A 13,638-nucleotide genomic window follows, 5' to 3' on the forward strand; every position below is an offset into this window, starting at 1 on the left:
CTATACAGGAATTGAACCCATATTGTTGGTATCACTGTGCATTACAAACCAGTCGTCCAGTCAGCTGAGTTAAGCACCTCACGATACTTCTTAGTAGCATATGAATGAACCATAAAAACACTCGAAGAATCAAGAATGTTATTTAGTAAATGCTAATTATGCATATAGAGTGGAACTTCTCTCTGTCAACCAAAATCATGGCTGATTAGAATTGGATGGTCAATTCCAAAATCAAAAAGGTTTATGATGAAAATGAGACGATGACTACGGTTAATTAACTCTGCTTCCTGAGTCAAACTAAAACTTCCTTCTTTCTAAAATGATTCAAACTTGGCTGAAATCTGGAAATATGTATCCTGATTGAAATTCCACTTCCACTATCAGCATCCCTCAATACCCACAATTATTAAATATAAATTCTCCATCTTCAGTTTAATCTGTGGCAGAAAAAGAGGCCATTCAGCCCATCTTGTCGGTGCCAGCTCTGTCCCAGCCTGCAAATTCTCTGTACATAATTATCCAATTCCCTTTTGAAAGCTGCAATTGCATCTGCCTCACGCTCGGCTAGAGCATGTCTCTTGTTGTATAAAATGTTTTACTACATTACTTCTGATTGTCTTACTAAACATTTTAAATCAGTGTCCTCCAGCTCTCAATCCTTTCACCAAAGGGAAAAATTACTTGGAAGAGGCAGACAGCAAGTAATTACTTAATCTGCCTGTCGCGTCCTCTGCCTCCAATCATTAATTTTTTTGGCTCATTATCGAGCCTGGTCCTTTTATGGATCTTACTATTTCTAGATCTGTCAAATACTTTTAGCCAGCCTTTTCTCCTAGCTGCCTGTCTTTTCTCATACTGTCCCTTTGCTTCTCTTATTTCTTTTTTCACTTCCCGTCCAAACTTTCTATATTCAGCCTGGTGTCCACTTACATTATCATTAACAAACCATTTCTATATACACTTTTATTAAGTTCTAGTCCTTTGCTCATCTTGTGTTAAAACTACTGATGATCTCTGGAGCAATTAAGGAAGTCAATGAGGAAAATGAAGAAATAAATAGTGAACTGATGTGAATTTATACAGTTTTTGCATATCGTCTTATGTCATGCTTTTAAGTACAGGTTCCCGTGTAAGGAATGCAAGGCTGGAGGAGATGGTAGAGGCACATACAGTAATGATGCTGAAGGCATCTTGACAGATATATGATAGGCAGGGAATAGAGGGAAAACTGAAAGAACTGCAGATGCTGTAAATCTGGAATTAAAACAGAAGTTGCTGGTAAAGCTCACCAGGTCTGGCAGCATCTGTGAAGGAAAAAGCAGAGTTAATATTTTGGGACCGATGACCCTTCCTCAGAACCGTTCTGTTTTTGTGAGGGAATAGGGGGATATGGGCTGTATCGATGTAAAAAGTTTTTTGGTTTAGGAAAGCGTGGTGTGTCAGTGCAGTCTTGGTGGGCAAAAGGGCCTGTTCCCATGCTGTACCATTCTTTGTTCATTGTACCTATACTCAGCCCTAGTCATGGGGTTGTGTAAGGGAGTCATTAACCGTGGTTGTTAATATTGGTCCTTGTCTCCCAGCAGCCATCCTTGTAAGGCATCCAGTCTTTGAAATGAAGAAGAAATCTGAAAGTTGCCAAAGGTATAGGAATCACTGACCCACTCTTAAGATATGGTACCGATGATCACAGATGATTTGTATATTGACCAAGTGGAAATAATTTTCTAGTGATGAAATCAGCTGCATTATAATGTGGTGTTCTCAATGTGACAAATGTATAGTCTACAGCACTCTGTACTTGGGGAAATCTGGCTGTATTGGCATAGCTTACTGCTAGGACTGCAGCATTGAGTTCACCACAGGGAAACAAGATGGAGCTGTTTGATCTGGTCCTAACAGCCTCAGTAACAGCCTTGATACATTTGTGGATTGAGGATTGAGAGATCCCACAAAGATCCCCAGTGGATCCTTGGAAGCAGCCAATTGGATAAAAATGGAACACAGCTGTCTCCTTGACAGTTGCTGGGATAGGAAAGCCCCTCACTCCTCAGGTCACAGAGACCGTTCTATGATTGTTTCCTGGAACATCTTTAGTCAGCAGCAATGTTACACCTCATTCATCTGTAGGAAATGATATTGAGAACAATATAGTTTGAGCCTCCTGTACCTCCTCAACATTCTGAAGGGAATCTTCAGCTATGCTTCTCCACATGGAAGTTGTTCAGTAGCAGCTGAAGGTCGACGTTGGCCCTTGACTTGCTGGCACATGTTTCTTCCTCACTTTCTCTGCCTCGCAATTATGATCCTGTTGTGGCTGGATCCATTAGCCATGGCTCCAGTGTAGGAAACAGTATAAACAAAGCAGATCTTGAGAAATGTGAACAGTTTGCATTCATGTCACTCACAAATGACAGTTTATTACAGCCCTTGAGACAGTGGGACATGGAGAACTCAGACAAGAAGGACCATGCAATACTTTTACATGGATCTCTGACATAGTGGACCTTATTCTGTGGTGTGCTGTACCAGCCATGCTGCACAAATATGGTAGGAGATTTTAAGTGTGGTAGGATTACTGAAACCTGGCCGGCTCAAATTACCCACGAAAAGCAGCGTTGCAAATAAAAGCACATTGTCTTATCATTACTTATAGGTCAGTGTGGGAGGAAATCAGCTCCAGGTCTTTGATTAACCCACAGGACCTTGGATTGTGTTTGTGAATTGTGGGTCACAGCTTATTGTTTCTGCTTCACAGTGATGACTATGATGAATTTGTAATGACCAATGAAATGGTTAAGATTGTTTGCAGCCAAAATTTCTATACAGCGTGATTGGTGACTACATGTGATTCACATGCAGAATTCAATGATTACAGCTATCTGAAACCTGTACTGTGTCGGTGCCTGGTCCTTGAAGAACCTCACATCACTCATGGGTATAGCCTTCTTCCTGACGTTGAAAATATCTCATTCCACCCACTCTAGATGGGATTGTGCAATCTTTCATTTAAATAGTGCATTCACAACTCAAAGGATGATGGAAGGTAGTACAGGTAACTCTTCACAGAGTGCATCATCAACTCAGTCTGGTAATCTAGATGACTCTTCCCAAACTTTCATAATTCTTTCTTCCTTGTACTCCCTGTTGACCACATCAGTTCTGAAATTCTCCATGTTCTCTAACAAATCATTCAAGGTTTAATTTCCCAACATTATTTCAAACCTTGGGCCCACAGCTTGCGTCATCATTGTGATGCATTGTAGCCCCACTCCTGTTAAAAGCCTGAGAGTGCATGACTGCCAATGACCAAATCTCCCACTTTAATCTGTGCCCTCTTATTATGCTGACTCTTTTTTGTTGAGTATCCCACCATTGTAACAGTAATTGTCCCCTCTGCATCCCAGACTACAGTTGATTTCCCTAGCTTCCCTCCTACAGCCACGATCCACAGTGAACAAACCTCGCCAGGACTGACTGTGGCCTAACTCCCCGACCAACTTGGAAGGACAGCCCCTTACCAACTGCTGACTAGGAAGGACCCCAAGTGACATTTATGTAGCTCCCTGACTGGTTTACTGTGAATCCTTGAACAGGTTGCACTGGACCAGCAAATTACATCTTAATCAATCAAAACTTGTGCCTCCTTTCTAACAGAGTTCTCCATACCCTGCTTCTGCAATTTCTAGAATGCAGGAATGTATGAATGATTAAAGTTTCACAGGAGGGAGGCAGTCAGCCATCCATTTTAGTTTGTTCACTCCACTCACACCAGCTGCATGATACTTTAGTTTCTCTGTTCTTCATCTCTCTGCCTATAAACTCTATGTCTGTGTGCTCTCCTCTCACTGCACCTGACAAAGGTGTGTGCTCCAAAAGCTTGTGATTTCAAATAAACCTGTCGGACTATAACTTGGTGCCATGTGCTTTTTGACTTTGTCCACCCCATTCCAACACCGGCACCTCCGCATCATACAAAACTGCTGACCTTGAATATCCCAATGGCTCACTGACTGTTCCAGACCACTGGGTTGAGACTGGTTGATGCCTTTGACTGACAGTACTGGGACCCAATGACTGTTGACCATTCGCCCTGATTTGATAGTGACTACTAGATTTTGAAATACGTTGCAAATTGAAACACTTGCAGTATATAAGCTGCATAAGCTGCTGGTGCAAGATGCATTGTGACTTTGGCATAGCACGGTGAGGTATCATAACTTGTCAGCACCCGTGATTGACCACTGCTGGGAACCACGGCAAGGTGCCTGGCTTGGTATCTGAGTAAAAGGTAAGTCAAGGTAGAAAGAGGTTCACCTGCACATCTGCCAATGTGGTATACTGCATCCACTGTACCTGGTGTGGCTTCCTCTACATTGGGGAAACCAAGTGGAGGCTCGGGGACCGCTTTGCAGAACACCTCCGCTCGGTTCGCAAAAAACATCTGCACCTCCCAGTCACAAACCATTTCCACTCCCCCTCCCATTCTTTAGATGACATGTCCATCATGGGCCTCCTGCAGTGCCACAATGATGCCACCCGAAGGTTGCAGGAACAGCAACTCATATTCCGCTTGGGAAACCTGCAGCCCAATGGCATCAATGTGGACTTCACCAGCTTCAAAATCTCCCCTTCCCCCACCGCATCCCAAAACCAGCCCAGTTTGTCCCCTCCCCCCACTGAATCACACAACCAGCCCAGGTCTTCCCCTCCACCCACTGCATCCCAAAACCAGTCCAACCTGTCTCTGCCTCCCTAACCTGTTCTTCTTCTCACCCATCCCTTCCTCCCACCCCAAGCCGCACCTCCATCTCCTACCTACTAACCTCATCCCACCTCCTTGACCTGTCTGTCTTCCCTGGACTGACCTAACCCCCCACCCCCCACCTCCCCACCTATACTCTCCTCTCCACCTATCTTCTTTTCCCTCCATCTTCGGTCCGCCTCCCCCTCTCTCCCTATTTATTCCAGAACCCTCACCCCATCCCCCTCTCTGATGAAGGGCCTAGGCCCAAAACGTCAGCTTTTGTGCTCCTGAGATACTGCTGTGCCTGCTGTGTTCATCCAGCCTCACATTTTATTATCAAGGTAGAAATGCCATGAGACTATAAGTTTTGTATGATGAGACAGTGCGCAAAAAAAATTACAAGGCAAGGCATTCTACTAGGTATAAAGTGAGTGAATGCAAGAAATCTGAGATACACCTTGCTCCAATGCATGATGTAGAATCATAGAATCATAAAATTCCTACAGTGTGGAAGCAGGCCATTCGGCCCATCAAGTCCTCGCCACCTCTCTGAACAGCATCCCACCTAGACCCACCCACACTACCCTATCCCTGTAACCCTGCAGTTCCCATGGCCAATCCACCTAACCTGCACATCTTTGGGCCATTCCTGTCCCTGTGCAGAAGGTAACCTGACAACAGCAATATTATGGAAAGTGAGGGCAAGCTTCAAAGTGCAGTTATTGAAGGAGAGAACTGTATTTTAATTGAGTTGGAGATGCTCCATAATGATGTGGTGAGTTGGTGTATACCCAATGCCAACCTTCATGCCCGAAGGATACAGCCAGTCACTGCCCATGGGGCTTGCCCTGAGATGTTGGGCACTACGGGCCAGGATGGAGACCCAGAGGAGCAAAGAGTGAGCTGGAACGGTCAGACTTGCGACCTTATTTAGTCCCTCTTCACCGCCTGGGAAATGGCAAACTGTGCAGAAATTAGATAAATCAGGCAATAGTAAGATGTTGCCCCTCGGCCCTCACTAATGATGCTTGTCTCAATGTTCAAACCTTGGATGGAAAACTGCACTTTCTTTTCTTGATGTTGAGAATCTCATTTTGTATGGGGAAGCGATCTTTTAGTAAAGTCAATGAAGATTCTGTTTGAGCGCTGGTAAATTGATAATTTCATTTAAATCAGAGACATATCACACGCTTTGGCGACTTTTCCCGTGGCCTCACATCTTTCAAGAGAAAAGAGTAGTTTGCAGGGGGAGTTTTATCCCAGTTTGCTTCCAATTAATGCAAAGAAAAAGAGCGAGGATCTTCAGACCCAGCATTGTGTGCACACAGGCTGCTGTGCTCAGGGGAGGAGTTGTAAACCTGGGGAAATATATAGTTGGTGGATCAGACAGCGTGCAGAGTCCCTGGTCTCATTGGGAGTGAAACGGGCTGACCCTGAGCGACATAATCTCCTCTTCCTGCAGAAACAAAGTTCCTGAAAACCCTCTCGCGTGGCACGGCAGGTGCAGGTACAAAGTTTGAGCTTCTTAAAGGTAAGGGAGGCAGCTGAGAATTGAACTGTCATTGGACACATTTTGAAAATCTGAGCCCATCTATATATTTTTTAAAATGGAATGTGATTCTGTCGATGAACAAAATATTATTACTGATGAGCAGACTTGGCCAATTAAATCGATTGTTTAAACGAAATTGATGGTCAATTAATTAGGAGTTATTAAACGCTCGGTGTATATTCTGTGCAGCTCATGCCCATTTCTGTCAAAATTCATTGGGACAATTGAAATGCCCGGGCAGCAACTCATTGCGCTAGATATAGGGAACAGTACAATGAATACAAGGCGCAGTATCCAGAGGGCAGAGCTGTTGATGAGAAATTTGGGGACATGTTTTTCACCGACAAATAAAAATAAACTTATTGAAACGAAAATGCAGACTTGTTACTCAACAACAGCGAGCAAGAGTATTCGGACAGACAGCTCGTCAAACCTTGCTCCTCTAGTGACATGGAGCAAAGGGAATCGGATCAAGAGTGAGTCTAAGAGGAAAAGTTTCGGTTAGAGTTCGAAGTTGGGATATAGAAAGAAAAGGGACCTTTCAATTCACTCTAAAAATTAGGGCGAAACATCCCAGGAATTGACAACTAGTTCAGTTACAGGGCCTATGACTTAAAACCTAAACGAACACATAGCAGTGTCTAATAATACATCAACACAGCTAATTCACATGCGTTTTGAAATGTTAAATATTTTAATCACAACACTTTCTTCAGTAGTTTTATCTGTGCAGTATATTACAGCGGTTCATTGGTAGTTTGAAGAAATGTATCACTGAATTAATTACTAAAATACATTGCTGCAGTGTTTAGCTATAGGTATTGTGATTTAGTCTTAGATTCAGTACCAAAATTTCTAAACTTTAAGCACCTTATTTCTTATTGTCAACACCATTAAAAAAATGATCTGATCATTATCACATTGCTGTTCCTTAGAGCTTGCTGTGGGTAAATTGCGTGCTGCATTTCCTACATTGTAGACGTGACTGCACTTCAGAAATGCTTCATTGGTTGTCGGATGCATTGGGACGTTCTGTGGTGGTGAAAGGCACGGCGTTTTTTCTTTTTGTTTCCATTACATTGGTCTTTATTACTAAGGTTCTGATGAATGCAAAACAAAAACTTCAACAACATGGCTTCTTTCAATGACACTCATGTTTTTCCACTTCTAGATCACTAAATGTAAATTTAATTTATCTACAGCTGATTTGTAAAGTTATTTTCCCGAATATAGGTGCAATGCAATGCTATTTCTGATCCAGTGAGATCTCCCCATTATTGATTAACTTAATCACAATGGGTATTAATGTTTATAAGTACCAATTCTTTTATTACTCACCATTTTGGATCAGCGTAATCCATGCCCTGCATTTGTTTGTATTCAGCTTCTGAAACCTGTAGAGGAACTCCATCTTTTTCATCTTAAAACCTAAAAGACTGGCATTATCTATGTTTGAGGAGGGTCAGGTATGAACAATCACTCAAGTGAATGCCTCAAGCAGATAATAATTGAGAATGTTAATAATTTTCTGTTCATCAGCAATTGTTTGAATTTACGATTACTATTTGCCTTATAATACTGCCTCTCATGTAGCATAGCATCCCAAAGTGTATAACAGAAGCATAATCAGTCAAAACTTTGCACAAGAAAACATATTAGGCAGGATGGTGAAGTTTAGTCAGTGACACATTCGCAGCAGGATCTTAAAGGAGAAGAGAGAGGAGGAGAAGTTGAGTAAAGTGATTCCAAAACTCAGGGCCCATATAGCTGAAAACACAACTATAAATTGGGGATTGTAGGGAGTGAAGGTTGGTGGGGCTGGATTTGCAAGAATGCAAAGCAGAGCTCTGAAAAGGTGTAGGCTGGGGAGTTTACAGAAACAGGAAAGGGCAAGACTATGAATGATTTGAATAAATTATGTAAGTGGAGACATTGCTGTCCAGGTGCCAATGCAGATCAGTAGACAGAAGGATGTTAGATCAATGTGACTTGGTGCAAAATAGATGATGGGCAGCTGAGGAGCAGAAGTTTATGGGTATGCAGAGAATGTGGGGAGAATGGGGAGCAATGAAATAATAGAGGTGGCAAATGCATAGGTGAGAGTTTCTGCAAAATGTGCTGAGACACAGTGGAGATGGAAGTTATTCTGAAGTTGGGTGGTCTTTCTGATGAAGGAGATGTGGGACTGGAAGTTCTGCTCCGAGTCAGATGGTAAATTGAGATTGCAATCAGTAAAATGAGCTTGAGGAGTGGAATGGCCTACATCTATTTATAATTTATATGTTCAGAAACAATGGACAGTGAGAGCAATAGAGTTGGTGTGATGATACTGTGTGGAATGCTCAAAGGTTTCCTTCTGCTCAGCATTGTTTAAGCATCACACCCCTTCCTGTTATGGATCTGACAGAGTTTCTTATTACTGTGTTTACCTCCAGGGTATCATTCTGCTTCAGAATTCCTCTGTGCACCATGACCACCTGTTTCTGAAGGTTCCTGTCTTCTTCCCAGAGCATTACTTCACCAAATTCTTTACATGTTTGCCAAGTATTACAGTAGAGATGTCATCTTATTTCAGGCGAAATAGGTTCCTCCCCCGTCATTGGTGTTATTAATTACTATTGGTAAATTATTTTTGTCCTTTAATTCAGAAATTGCAAACACTCAGTTTGCATGTAATTAACTTACAGGGGTGAAATATCCCTACATTTTCTATGTAGCAAATTCATTAACCTGTTCTTATTGTCAACATCTTATAATGACAAGATCTTGGGCATTTTGGAAGTTTCACTGCCCCATCATTCTCGCAGGTAATAATGTAAACAAATGTACCACGTGGAGAAAGATGCCCATTTAATGTTTTAGGCAGAACATGTGGTCTCTCATGATAAACAATAAATAGATTTATTATATATTAATGGATAGCTGCATTGCATCAAAGATATATGATCATCTCTTGCGAGATACCAGGCTCAACTTAATAGTAAGAGAAAGTACTGTGACTAAAATATTCTCATACAGTATGGTAACAAGCACAGACTCAGTTGGCTGTCCCAGAAGTACTCCTTTATATCCTGATGGGCAGAGCCTACCTCAGGAATTTAGTTAACACTTTGAGGTCCTAAATATTTTATCCAAAAAGTTCCAGATCCTGAGCATCCTCCGGGTAAAAAGAATTCACTGTAACTCTCATCTCTGATCTTATGTTTATGCCCTCTGGTTATGGGTATCCCAAGCAAGGGAACTAGGATTTTTTAATCTGCTGTATCAAAGCTCCTCATTAATTTATAGACTGCAATTATGTCTCCCAGTAACGTCCTTTGTTCCAAAGAAAATAAGCTGAGCCTTATATCTTAACTTCCCCGGCCTGGGCAACTTTCTCAAATCTTATCAGTACCAGTTCAGCACAATTACTAACAATAATGAATGCTTAATATAGTTCCAGCACTAACTGCCTGTTTTTATATTCTGTGCCTCAGCTAATAAAGGCAAGAATCCTGTATGCATTCTTGACTATCTTATCGACTTATCCAGTCTCCTTTAGGGATCTGTGGGCTAGAATTCCAAAGTCTTTTTGTTCCTGTGTTGTTTCCTCTAACTTACCATTTATTGTGTATTCCTGCATCTTGTTAGACTTTCCCATTCTCACACTTTTCCAGATTTAATTCTATTTGTCACTCTTCTGCTCACCTGATCATGCATTCCAAAGCTTTGTTCCTCTTTGTTCTTTAGTTGTCAACCAGGCAGCCAATGTCTGTATTACCTGCAAACTTCCTAATCATATCCTTACACCCAAGTCTAAATTATATACCACAGAAAGCAAGTGACCTAGTGCTGAGCCTTGCAGAATCCCACTGGTCATTAAGTTACATTAATGATTGGATGAAGAAACTGAAGGCATTGTTGCCAAGTTTGCAAATAACACAAAAATAGGTAGAGGAACAGGTAGTGCGGATGAAGTAGCAAGACCACAGAAGGACTCAGACAGGCCAGGGGAGTGGGCAAAGCAGTGGTACGTGGAATACAATGTCAGAAAGTGTGATGTTATGCACTTTGGTAGAAAGAAAAGCAGCGTCAACTATTTTGTAAATGGCACAAGGGATTTGGAAATCCTAGTTCAGGATTCTCTTAAAGTTAACAAACAGGTTTAGTTGGCACTTAGGAAGGCAAATGCAATGTTAGCATTAATTTCAACAGGGCTCGAATACAAGAGCAGAGATGTAGTGCCAAGGCTGTGTAAGGTTCTGGTCAGACAGCTTTTGGAATATTGTGAGCAGTTTTGGGTCCATATCTGAAGAAGGATGTGTTGGTCTTGTAGGAGGTCCAAAGAGATTTTACAGGAATGAACCCGGGGATAAGGACTTGACATATGAGGAGCAATTGAGGACTCCAGGTCTGTACTCCATGGAGTTTAGAAGGATGGAGCGGGGTGGGGTTGTGTGGTGTGAATCTGGTGTGAAAATTACAAAATACTGAAAGGCTTAATTAGAGTGGATGTAGAGGAGATGTTTCCACTAGTAGAAGAGACAGGACCTGATGGCATAGTCTCAGAGTAAAGGGAGCATCCTTTAGAATTCAAATGTGGAGGAATTTCTTCAGCCATAGTGTGGTAAATCTATGGAACTCATTGCTGCAGAGGACTGTGGAAGCCAAGTCATTGAGTGTATTTAAGACAGGGATAGATAGAGGAGAAATGGCTACAGGGTGAAGACTAGAGAATGGGATTAGCCACGATTGAATGGTGGAGAACAGTTGCTGGGCCGAATGGCCTAATTCTGCTCCTATATCTTACTGTCACCTTGCAAGACAAACGGTGATAACTGTGATTGTGCAGCTACCAGTTCTGATACTGAGGGATCTTTTCAGTCTCACTATCTCTGAAAGATAGAAAACTGAATTAAACTAAAGTTTCTTTCAGGCCTGATATCACCTGTATGAGTATGGAATGAATCTTCTGACAAGAAAGGAGCCTGGATTATCATCAGTTTTCTCTATTGTGAATTAATCTTTGGCTGGGTGTAAAAGGACTCAGTTTGCCAGGTGAGTTTGCTTGCTGCTCTTCTAAGCTGCTGTTTAATTGTCACATCAATGCTTCTGCTGTTTAGAAACAAAATCAACTTCAAGCTGATGTCCAGATTGATCCTGCTTTCTTTTAACTGGTCGATTTATCTTTCATCAAGTACTCTGATTCTACAGATCCTTCATTAATATGGTGAATACCATTAAATTTTTACATTTGTTATGATTCAGTTTGAGAGAGAAGCAAATTAATATTCAATTTTCAGTCATACTGCATTTTATCTCATTTGTCCTAACCTGTTTTGGCCTGAGAGCAATAACCACCTACAGTCTCTCAACATTGAATGGTAAATAGTATGACCTTGAATGTAATTGCATTCCTCCCACCTATGTAGGTGGTGTCTGCCAACTAAAACACCAGTTTAAGTGATCATTTACTGCCATAGCATGAATTAAATTTCACTCTTCATCAAATCATTGTTTATCGGCCGGATTTAACTATTCTATAATTCCAACACCAGCAGAAATAGGTTTCTTGAATGGAAATAAAATGGACAATGTGAGAGAGTAGAAGTGAGCCTTATAGGACAACACATTGACATGACTAAAACAGGTTATTAATCTTTAAATAGAAACCGAAAGAACTGCAGATGCTGTAAATCAGGAACAAAAGCAAAGTTGCTGGAAAAACTCAGCAGGTCTGGCGGCATCTTTGAAGGAAGAAACAGAATTAATTTTTTGGGTCCGGTGACCCTTCCTCAGAACTGATGGTGGCTGGGCCCTAGCCTATTGTTTACTCCCTACCTCACCCATCTCCCTATTTTCTGCATATAAACTGATGTTTTCCCAGCCACCATCAGTTCTGAGGAAGGGTCACCGGACCTGAAATGTTAATTCTGTTTTTTCCTTTGCATATGCTGCCAGACCTGATGAGCTTTTCCAGCAACTTTGTTTTTGTTCCTGGTATTAATCTTTAAATCTTATTGACTGACTTGAAAGCCTCAGATTTTATATTGAAAACTTAAAAATGAGATGGGACATTGTAAAACGGTTATCAAAGCCTCCTGACTTGAAAGGAGCTAATATCAATAGGAGTTTACAAAGGAACCTCTAAAAAAGATGGCAATTAGATTCAAACTTGGTTGAATATTGGGAAATGGAGCATATTAGTCGATGCATATTTTTAGGGCTGCAGGTAAATTTGTAGTGGAATTCAGAATTGTGACATTTTTGGGTTTTGTGATACACATTAATGTCCTAGATCTTGGTATGCAGAGGACAACTTCAAGGTTTGTGGGTGATATGAAACTTGGAAACAGTGCTACCTGTAAAGAGGATAATGTAGAACTTCAAAAGGATGTGCACAAGTAGGCAAAATAGGCAGATAAATGGGTGGCAGATGAAGTTCAGTGTGGAGAAGTGTGAGGTGATGCATTTTCATTGGAAGAACATGGACAGACACTATAAAATAGGAGGCACAATATTTAAGGAGGTACATGAACAGAAAGGCCTGTGTGTTTATGTGTCTAGATTGCTGAAGGTGGCAGGATATGTGGAGATGCAGTTAATCTGTATCTGGGCTTTATCAAAGGTAAATCGAGTTAAAGAGCAAGGACAAGGAGGTTGTGGTAAACCTTTACAAGAGACATGTTACATTTTGGTTAGATTTGTGGTAGGAATGGCTGAGAGGCATGGTGAGGCTTATCTCGATGTCAGGAGCACCTGTCTCCCACCTTTTACGATTTTGCTGGGCAGTAATGATTTTCTCTCTGGGCAGTGGTGGGTGGGGCTAGATTTGGACATCAGAGATGCTGTTGGAGCAGGGTGAGCATTTAATGAGGTCTGATGGGTAAAATGTGGCACAAAATCTCCCCAGGCTTTGCTGTGAGAATCCCTCCAAAAATCTTTTGCATTTAGCCAAACAAACGTAAAATTCAGCTGTATAAGAGTGATGTGAATGCATTTGAATGAGAAGAAATATACAAAAATGGTTTCAGTGTGGTGTTCAGTAATGAGGACGGATTGAAGTGTTTGATCTGGAAGAGTAGATGGGGAAAGTCATAGAAACCCTTTAGTGTATAAAGAGGCCATTTGGCCCATTGAGTCTGCATCCTCTGAAGACCATCCTGCCCCGACTCAGCCCTCCAACATATCCCTATAATCCAGCACTTACCATAACAAATCCATCTAGCTTACATATCCTTGGACCCTATGGGGCCAATCAGCAAGGACAATCTATCTGACCTGCACTTCTTTGGTCTGTGGGAGGAAACTGGAGTGCCCAGCAGACATGGGGAGAACATACAAGCTCCACACAGACAGCCAC

General features: G+C 41.7%; 1 protein-coding gene across 1 annotated transcript in view; it reads left to right on the forward strand.

Annotated features, from left to right (window-relative positions):
• Nucleotides 1–6,161: 6,161 nt before the first annotated feature.
• LOC125465591 (hemicentin-2-like) overlaps nt 6,162–13,638 on the forward strand; it is a 103,708-nt gene continuing 96,231 nt past the window's right edge. Inside the window, exons 1-2 of the mRNA XM_048559286.2 lie at nt 6,162–6,275; nt 11,212–11,333. The gene's annotated coding sequence lies outside the window, so the exon portion shown is untranslated. The remainder of the gene's footprint in view (nt 6,276–11,211; nt 11,334–13,638) is intronic.

The sequence above is a fragment of the Stegostoma tigrinum genome, chromosome 29 (genome assembly GCF_030684315.1).
Source record: "Stegostoma tigrinum isolate sSteTig4 chromosome 29, sSteTig4.hap1, whole genome shotgun sequence".
NCBI classification, from domain to species: domain Eukaryota; kingdom Metazoa; phylum Chordata; class Chondrichthyes; order Orectolobiformes; family Stegostomatidae; genus Stegostoma; species Stegostoma tigrinum.